Genomic DNA, 11,205 nt, shown 5'->3' with positions numbered 1-11,205 from the left:
ACAAATAATAATATAAAGTCGGTTAACAAAAATAGGCGACAATGGACTCGATAAACAATTTAAAAATAGAAAAATCGTGAATAAATAAAAATAGAAAAATCGTGAATAAAAAATATAAAAAACAAAAAAGTAAAAAAATAATAAAAATCTCATTAAAACGGTCAACTTGGGGAAAAATAAAATTAAGCAAATGCGAAGAAAATAAACAAGACAATTTTTTTGAAAATACTAAATACTAACTACTATAATTAAAATTTTATTTTCATATTGAGTTTTTAAAATTTTCTAAAAAAAAAAAAACTAAAATCCAGCTTATTTAGGTTAAAGTCACAATTTTTAATAAACAAAAAAAAAAAAAAAATAATAATAATAATAGGTATATTATTAATAATAATAAATAATAAAAAACTAAATGAATAGCTGTTCCGAAAGATGGGATAAAAATTATGTACCTAAATAAGCCCAGTGCCGGGTTTTTGTGAAAATCTAAAATGATATAAAATTGTCTTTATAAAAAAGAAATACATAACTAAGTCTCACAACCGAAAAAGCTAAAGTTATTAATTTCAATTAAAGAAAAGTAGAAAACTTCCCGGACGATGAATTTCTTATTGAATCAAATAATAAATTTATACATCGAGAAATTAAAAAAATGCGATGAAATACCGAGGAAAATTAAAAATTTCAAATCATGTCCACAAAAATTTTTCATTCACTTTTTTCTAGAAAATAATTAAGTCACCGAAGTCGGTAATTTAATATAGGGGAAAAATAATGCTCTGTTCCAGAACCTGCAAGAAGCTACTATTTTTTACTACGATAACATTTTCTCCTTTATGTTATCGAAAAAAAAAAAATAGTAAAAATTAGTAGATTAGATTTTTGCAGTACTGGAACAGACCATAGGAATAATAATGACATTTGCCAAAAAATGAAATTCATAGAATTTCGAAAATTAAATAAATACATAAACCAATTCTATGTTTCAGAACTGCAAGAATCTACTAATTTTCATTATTATTATTTTTTATATATATTTTTTTAATAACCCAAAGGATTTTTAGATTCTTTCAGGGCAGATTAAAAATATAAAAAAGAATAAAAAATAAAAGAAAAGTAGCTTTGTTTAACAAAGGGGAAACTAGTATGTGAAAGGCATGTACCCAAAATAGGAGCTATATTGTTGAATTAAGAACATTCAAAATTTCAAATGATATCAATTTGTTCATTCACATTTTCATACAAACGGAAATGAATCCGAAGTCGATCAATCAACAACAAACAAAACAAAAGTTAAAAATTTCAATAAAAACTTGTAGAACATTTCTCGGCAGATAAAATTCACAGAATTTCGAAATATAGGAAATTAAATAAAAAATAAAGGCTTCAATCTAAAAAATCTCTTAAGACTGAAAAAGTTGAAAAATTTGTGTATTTTTGTTTTATGAAACTAACAAAAAATTTTTCATTCACCAAATTTATATAAACCAAAAATAAATAATAAAAATATTAAAAAAAAAACTAAAAATAAACGGAATAACAACGGAAAAATAAAGAATACTAAACAAACATATCGCTCATTTACTCAAAGAGTGACACATCTCAAAAAATCGAGTTTCGAGAAAAACGGTTTTTAAGTTGGCGATTGAAATTTGACTTCCCAATTTAAATAGATTATTATACAAAAAATTCCATAACTACTTGGACCATATTTTGCAAACAGCTAGCCAGACATCAGTTCTAAATTTTTGGCCAAGATCAAAGCTGATTTAAAGTGTTTTAGTGATACAGAAACCCGAAAAACTTTTTTGTTGAATTATGTTAAACTTGTAGTAAATGAGCTGTAACTTTTTGAGTTTTAGAGATATTGATATGAAAACTTGATACAAGATAAAGTAGATGTCGTAGAAAAAACAGAAATTGCTAACTCAGAAAACGCATTTTTTGAGTTATGCCACACTTTGAATAAATGAAAATAGTCTGGCTTAACCCCATTATTGTTGTTTTATTATTATTGTAAAACAACTAATTTATTAATGGAAAAAGTTTGTTCGCCAAGGGGTAAGGCAGGGAAGACTAGTTTCGATCCACGCCACTGGATCTCATTGTTTGTTTCTTGTTTGTGAATATTCTCCACCGAAGTTATTCTTCTTCAACAAGAAACTTTTTATACCCAAACATCAATCGTCAGCTCGAAGCATAAAGGTGAACAAAGAAAAAACTTCAATAACAAGTTTTTCTTTGGCTACCTAACACAACTCCGACGAAAGTGTTTGCGAAACAAACCAAACCTTTTTCCACTGCTATCTATCGTTGATTAATTTTTATATGGTCTGTTCCAGAACTGCAAGAATCTACTAATTTTTACTATTTTTTCTGATAACATAAAGGAAAAAATATTATCGTAGTAAAAATTAGTAGCTTCTTGCAGGTTCTGGAACAGAGCAATAATTACCTATATTGTTTTTTTTGAAGTGAATATTGTTTGCCTTGCTTGAAAGTTTGTGTGTTTAGGTATCGTTCGGCTACAGGCTTTTTTAATAAAACTAGTTGTTTATTTCAATTTTGTTTTTATTATCCAATATTTCGATTCAGGGAACTACGAATAATAATTATGTTAATGGATGTAATTACAAAATTATTGGCTGTTAAATTACTTGAAAGAGAGTTTGGTTTAATTGCTTTCTTCAACTGAAGTTTGTCTCGTCCTTATTTGTTTACAGTGTGTCTATACATTTGAGCACAATTATCTGTGTTTGCTTGGAGTGTTTATGATGTGCAACATCTCTAGAGTGTAACGTTTGTTATAATTTGCATCCTGAGCTAATATTTTAATATTGTTAAAATCTGGTGTGTGATCTGTTACGGCACAGTGGGCTGCTAATGCAGTTTTTTGTTCCAGGGGTTTGTTAGTGGATTTTTGGTCTGATCTGTGTCCCGATACTGGGGTCTTAAGCTTACTTTTGGTGGTGCCAACATATACTTTCTGGCATTCGTTGGACTTGTCCCCTTTACAGTTAATTTGGTATACTATATTGGATTTATCCTCGTTCTTAATTTTATCTTTTAGTTTACTGAAAACATTATGGAGAGTGTTATGGGATTTAAATGCCAGTTCATATATGGAATCGTCATATATATTGGATGCTTTTATTCTCTCCGAGAAAACCTTGTGTATGTCATTGTTTTGTAGATTTTTGGCTCCTTCTCTGTGGCTTGCGTTCTGTCTCTTTTTATTGCACGTGAAATCAAGTTGTCAATGGTTTTTATGGGAAATTTCTTTTTCCTAAGAATAGTTTTAATTATTTTGATGTTCTCGATGTGGAAGTCGTTGTCGCTGATGTCTAGTACTCTCGTTATAAAATTCGTTGCTGTATTAATAATGGTTTTCCTAGGGTGTTTTGAGGTGAAGTTAATTAATCTACCCGATGCGGTGGGCTTTTGGTACCAGTTCACTTTAAGTTCATCACCATCTCTTATTACTATTGCATCTAGGTATGGCAATCTATTATCTACCTCAGTTTCCATATATATTGTTTTGATAGTTTGATCCTATAGTGATCTATTACCTATCCTAGCTAGTGGCACATTGAATAGGTTTGAGCAAAACATCCTTATATGTTTACCTATTGTAACTTGACTGCTTGATGGGCTATAACTGACACTTGTACTTCCGTTTTCTGTAATAGGATATTTCTGACAGTTATCGGGAAACGCAGTATACAGATTGACATATGCAGAGCAAAGGAAAATAAGCATATTTAAATTTATATATCAGATTACTACAAGTTCCTGGTGCAAAAACTTGATAATATGTCCGATAGTAAGTCCCGGTGGAATTAGAATTTAAACTAGATTTATTTTAATGACATTTTGAACCCAATAAGTAACACTTCCCTGGGTGGGTGCCACCGTGGTGCAATGGTATGCACACCCGCCTTGCACGCTAAAGGTCGTGGGTTCGATTCCCCGGCCAGTCAACATCAAACACTTTTCAACGGTGGCAAAATACCCCTCAGTAATGTTGGCGACATTTTCTGAGTATTTCAGCCTTGTACAACTTCTCTACAAGTGGTGTCTTAGACACGCCGTTCGGACTCGGCGATAAGCAGTAGGTCCCATATCATTGAGCTAATATGAATCGGGGTGCACTCATTGATATGAGAGAAGTCTCCCCTGTCCCGCCTGGGATGTTTGTGGAACAATTATATAAGTAACACTTCCCTATTTTATGTCAGCGTTCTAATACTAGAGATGTACTATTAGATGAAGAGTTCAAAGTAGACGAAATTAAAGAGCAACTAAGAATTAAAAAAAATAATAATAAGGAGCCCTGAGATGACCGTGTCCCCTATGAGTTCTTGGCGCATGTCACATATGATTTACTTAGGCGGTTATGTGATTGTTTTACCAGGATACTAAATGGTTCTGATGAATATGAAATGTTTCGTACTGAAATAATATTTCCAATACATAAAAAGGTGATATGAATGAAGTGAACAGCTACAGAGGTATTAAGTCCATGATTGGTATGATTAACAAAAGAATAGTAAGTTGGATGGACAGACACCATATTCTAAATGAGTACCAGGCGGGTTTCCTTGAGGGCTATTCAACTGGCCATAACATCTTTAATCTTGCCGCAATTGTACATTTACAGTTCAATGAAAACAAAAAAAAGCGTATATCTATTTTGTTGATTTTAAGGCTGCCTTTGACAGAGTACCAAGGGATCTTTTTACATATAAGCTGTGTGAGATAGGTCTGTCTTCCAGAACCATATCTTTTGTTGATGCGATATAGAAAAATACAAAGTCAGCAGTGTGGTACTGGAGTAAAGCAAGGTTGTTTATTGTAGCCATTTACCTTAATGACCACCTGAAACGAGGGCTTCAAAAGAAACATTCGTCTTCTTAAGTGGGGTACACATGATCGGTTTTGACGGTCAGTTTTGCTCAAATAATCGGTTGCTTGCCAGTGTGGCCGCTAATTTTTGTCAGTCATCAGGCAAACACAAAATATTTTGTGGTTGCTGGACAGTTTGACATTTATCGATATTTCCGAAAAATCGACAGTCAAAACTGATCGTGTGTACCCCGCTTTATGTACATCGATGATATCGAGATTATGGCTGATAACCCCACAAATTTACAACAAATGATCGATAAAATATATATATACTGCGAAAGATGAGGGATGGAAGTAAACCAAGCTAAATCCGAAATAATGGTATTTAGAAGAGGAGGCAAGAGAAAACTGGACATACAAGGGTGAAATGTTACGAATTGTTAATGAATACAAGTAATACCACGAGGCCAAAAATCGTTGTTTTGCATTCAGATTTTATTTTAGAACTAACTTGGAAAATATAAAAAGTATACCATGGCACAATTACCCAGGTAGTGGCATCGTAAAATTTTGAATATGTTATGTCAAAACTTTCTTTATGTTGTTGGGGAAATTACAACAAAAATAATTTTTTTATAAAGGGATTTGACTTTTCATATTCGATCAGCTGGTGTGATACCACTACCTGATAGTTCTGCCATGAAGTATACACAAAAACTTCTGAAGTATAGAATACAAAACTCAAATCGTTATTAATGTAATTTAAACAAGTGAATTTTTTAGTAAAGAACAACAAAGTGTTTCAAAGTATTCAACACTCCTCTTCATTCACTTTAAATTGCATTTTTGACAAAGAGTTTCATATTTCGGCCTTGAAGGACATTTCTTCTGTAGGACAGTATCTGCATGTAATGATCCCTTTCTTAACATAATCCTTTGTTAATTTATACTTGGTATCCATGTGTTTTGTTTGAAAGAAAACTTATCATCATTCACCAGGCGAAGACAGCTTTGGTTGTCATTAAAAATGGGTGTTGGTTGATTAACTGGTCGTCCTATATCATCCAATATTTGTCTAATTCATTTAACTTCTTTAGCTGGTTCGGAAAGTGAAATATACTCTGTTTCACAAGTTGAAGATGCTACTAAAGTTTGCTTTTGACATGACCATCCAATTGTAGAAAACTGTTCGTCCGCTATTTGATTTTCTCTCTGTGCGTTCTTCAGCCCAATTTGCATCCGCGTGTCCAATAAGACTTTGTTCTTTTTCCTGGTTACTTAGTAATAGTTTCATAGTTGCGTTTGTTTTCAAATATTTTAAAACTCTTTTGCATTGAGTCCAATCTTCCAAAGTAGGCTGAGAAACCTTTTGTGCCAATATACTTACGGCTGCCGAAATATCTGGTGTTGTGTTAACAGATATATGGTAACATAGGGCGCCTTCGCCACTGGGGCGGCTATGCCAGCGCCGATTTTCTCGCAAAATACAAGTGCTAGAAAAAATCCGTTAAAGGTAGAATTGTGAGTTTAATGAAAGTTGGCAGTTGTATCATAGGTATGATAGCGGACGCACTCGGTTTTGTGTTTTCGGGGTACTGGGAAAAATAATTATGGTAGGTATTTTTTGTGATATCTTCTTTACCTTTAGTGATATCAAAAACACATTTTATACCGTTAGAAGACAACTACTGAAGAATGTAAATCCCAATAATTCGCATGAAAGAAGCAATTGCAAATGTCAATATATTAATATTATGAAATATGTAAGGGTTTGGGCGCCTACGCCATGATAGGGGCGTGGTGGGTTAATATTAGAAATTTGTCATGTTTAACATAAATTCTTTATATCATAGATATACAACACTATAATATCAAGTTAAAATCAAATATTATCCAAAACGTATCTTGTTTTAGTTATATTATGATTTTTGTACCTAAATTCAAGGCACCTACTTCAATTAACCGCTAGAATCGGTTACTTTTTGTCAATTTTAAAATCATTTTTGATTATTCAATAGAAAACATTTTCCTTTTTTGCATAATGTTGATATTTAAGGATGAAGTATGGTAAATTACAGTTTTAGAGTCCGTTGGAGAATGTTCAATATCGATGACGAAGCTGCCCCATAGGTGGGGAGGCTTCGCCACATTTTAGACATTTTGTAAATTCTCAAAAATAATGTTTTAAAAACAAAATAATAACCATTTATATATCAAAAGTTATAGTCAAGATATGCTAATATTTATACCAAAAATAATATTTGAAAAAACTTTAACGGTGTCGGTATGAGATCATTTTGAACAAAAACGTGACGAAGGCGCCCCATGTTACCATATATAAAAGATGTCCTATAAGCTTTCGGTATTTAGTATATGTTTCTAAAAGTTTTGAATTTCCTCCTCCTTTTTCATAACTTATGTCCATTGGGGTACTTGCTGGCTTTGAGTTACTTAGACCATATTCATCCACAACTCTTTCAATTCGTCTGACAAAGTTGAAAATTTCCGAATTGATCTTTCGATACCTCAATTCCTAGATAGTGTTTTATTTCGCCCATATTTGTAATAGGGAAACGACTCTGCAATTATACACGCAATTATAATATCATCTACGTATACTAGTATGTAACAAACTTTTCCTTATTCAATTCCAGAATATAAACACAAATCATTCATACTCTATGTAAGACCCAATTATTTAAGGACATCATGCAAAACCGAATTCCATGTTCTAGCTGCTTCTTTCAACCCATATATTCTTTTCTTCAGAACATACCAATTCCTCGTTTTCATTTTTGAATCCAGGTGGTTGTTGCATGTATGTATATTGTTTCGGTTAGCTTACCTTTTAAGAAAGCTGTCTTGGCATCCAAATGATTAACAATGAGATTTTCCTTTCCTGCGATAGACAGTAAAATTCTGAAGGAAGTATGAGTCGCAACTGGTGCAAAAACCTCATCATAATCAACACCGTACTTTTGGGAGAAACCTTGAGCCACTAGCCGAGCTTTGAAACGACATATGTCACCATTTTCATTTCGTTTCAATTTGTAAATCCATTTACATCCTATAGCCGATCGTCCTTCTAGAAGTGTCGCAAGTTCCCATGTCTTATTGTTTTTCATCGCCTCAATTTCTTCTTGCATAGAATGTAACCACTGTACCTTTTCTTCGCTTTCAACGGCTTCTTTATATGTTTTTGGTTCCTTAATCTCGTTGACTGACCAAATTTCATCAACAAATCTTTTTGGTGCTATACCTTTGTTGGATCTGGATGACGTTTGTTCAAAACCCTTTAAAACTTTCTTGGGTCGTTTTTCATCTAACGCATTTTTATAGAAGTTCTTCATAGATTCAGCTTGAGCTATTTTTATAACACTACTTATTTTTTTAATCTTCATTTGAATATTCATATTATTATATTTTCTCCTCAACTCCAAATTTTTTCTATATAATCATAAAAATGCACTTTGGGGTTCTGAATTGTACAGGAGTTTACCATTACCATAAATAGGTACGTTATTAAAGATGGATTAGTGTAGGCTAACAAATTCTTGGCATATACACAGTCTTACATAAGTATACGTACGCCCCATATATCTTGGGTTTTAGAAAAAGTAATGATATTTATGAAATTCCAAGTACACATGTTTATTTTGTCTCACTAATAAACAATATTTAATACAACAAAAGTATATTTCATAATATAAATAACGGTAAATTTTACAAAAACCCAAAAATGATACTTACAAAATTATACATACGCCCCAAGGAAATATGAGTATTATCGTACAATTTATGGAACTAGCAGCAAAATTTATACATTTTATTGTTTTGGCGAATGTGTCTGGTTGTCCGAGATATATTTTAGAGAAAAAAAAATAATTTTTGGGTGTTAAGTGCCGTTATTTAATGCCAAACTTCTTGTATAGCTCGTTAAAGCGGACCCTTGCTGATTTCTTTCCGTTTTAGGTATTTGAGTATACAAAAGCCACAATATTAGTGTCAGATTATAGATTTTGAGATCCTAGAAAGCTTTTTAGTTGACCTTGGTCATAACACACCTTCCTGGGTGTCGATAAATTCACATTTTTCCTGGGATATCTCAGGAAGTTAATAGATTCCTCGGAATTCTTGGCTCAAATTACATACAGAAGACCTTGAATTGTGTTTTAATATGGCGTTATATAATCCTTGGACACCAATTGAATCAGAAATGTGAAATATTCTGTTAAAAACCTGCTCCCAAAGCATCAAAATATAATCACTACCAAAAAGCATGAAATTTACACTGTAAACAACGTAGTTTTCGTATTATAACCATTACCGTCAATATAGGGTCGGAATGTATCGGATAATTGTACATTTCTGATTCAATTGGTGTCCAAGGATTATATAACGCCATTTTAAAACACAATTCAAGGTCTTCTGTATGTAATTTGAGCCAAGAATTCCGAGGAATATATTAACTTCCTGAGATATCCCAGGAAAAAAGTGAATTTATCGACACCCAGGAAGGTGTGTTATGCACAAGGTCAACTAAAAAGCTTTCTATGATCTCAAAATCTATAATCTGACACTAATATTGTGGCTTTTGTATACTCAAATACCTAAAACGGAAAGAAATCAGAAAGGATCCGCTTTAACGAGCTATACAAGAAGTTTGGCATTAAATAACGGCACTTAACACCCAAAAATTATTTTTTTTTCTCTAAAATATATCTCGGACAACCAGACACATTCGCCAAAACAATAAAATGTATAAATTTTGCTGCTAATTCCATAAATTGTACGATAATACTCATATTTCCTTGGGGCGTATGTATACTTTTGTAAGTATCATTTATTGGTTTTTGTAAAATTTACCGTTATTTATATTATGGAATATACTTTTGTTGTATTAAATATTGTTTATTAGTGAGACGAAATAAACCTGTGTACTTGGAATTTCATAAATATCATTACTTTTTCTAAAACCCGAGAATTATAGGGCGTACGTATACTTATGTAAGACTGTGTACCTACATAAATTTAGTTACAATTAGGTAGGTATGCTCTGTAGAATAAAAGTAGACCACTCTATTGTCTGCTCTCAACGATTCATACTCCAAAATTGCCATAGGTATATTTTTTACACATTTGAATTGAAATTCACAAAAGTTCAAATTTTGTCCATTTTATAAATTAAAAATCCTAAGGTAAGATTTACGCTGACAATTAGGTAGACAGTTTTGTACAAGTTTTTTTTTAAAGAAAATCTATCCAATTATTATTGTACCTATTCAGAATTAAAGTCGTCTGTTACTCCCGGTCCACACTAAGAGTAATTTCACAAAAATTTTGACATGAAAGTAAAAAAAATTAAAAAAGTCAGTTTGTTTTATACGAATATTGCAACAAAGCAAAATTGCAGAGCACATGAAACCGTGTACACTAGTTTCATGAAATTAAGTGTTTTTCCCAAAAAATGGAAAATTTCATTGAGATTACTTTAGTGTGGACCGGGACTTAGAAAAACTAGGTCCCTCATATAAAGCATTATCCTTGATATCCTATATTTTGCTAATATTTGTTATAAATATGTATAAGCATATTATTAAAGCAAAATTTTCTAATATTATTTCTAATAGTATTTTTCATCCAACCACACACATAACACCACCCCACTTGAATCATTTCCTATGAATCAACAGCATTTATTTCCTAAATTAGAATTTTTATTTCCGATAACTAACACACAGCTTATCTCACGACCAAACATAAAAATACACTATATTGTCGCTCTAACTTAATGTACGACAATTAATCATTGAAAATTATTTTCAATTTCTCCATAAAAAAATACGAAACAAAAACTATAGATGACAATCATTAAAAGGAACATAAAAATTCGACGACTTTGTTCAAAAATTCATAAATAACTACTAAAATTTTGTATCGAATTTCTTCCAGAAAGAAAAAAATACACACATAGAGACAGATAACAGCACAAAGAACAGCTGAAAATAGGTGTGTGCGTAGCTTGCTTTGTTTTGCAGCTTAAAAACACTACTAATTTTCCTGTTCTGTTTCTATGTTGTCCAAAAATAGTTTGCCATAATTTTTGTGCAATTTATTTTTCCTTTTTCCTATGAAAAATTCAACTGAAAAAGTAGTTTATTGCAATTATTTTACTAAATAAAGAAGAAGATACAGTGCATTTGAGAGAGAAAAAATACTATTTTCTTTTCAGTGTGAGAGAGCATAGTTTGAATTGTAAACATAAGCCGGTTTTTGTCAAACAGCAACAAATATGGTTTGGGTGGGGGGAGGAAAGAGGGTGTGTGTTTATCTCATTTATATGTGAGATAAATGGAG

The sequence above is a fragment of the Musca autumnalis genome, unplaced genomic scaffold (assembly GCF_047663935.1).
Source record: "Musca autumnalis isolate F117 unplaced genomic scaffold, ASM4766393v1 scaffold_3, whole genome shotgun sequence".
In the NCBI taxonomy this organism is placed as follows: Eukaryota; Metazoa; Arthropoda; class Insecta; order Diptera; family Muscidae; genus Musca; species Musca autumnalis.
The sequence above is the reverse complement of the archived record's forward strand: the minus strand, read 5'-3'. Positions refer to the sequence as shown.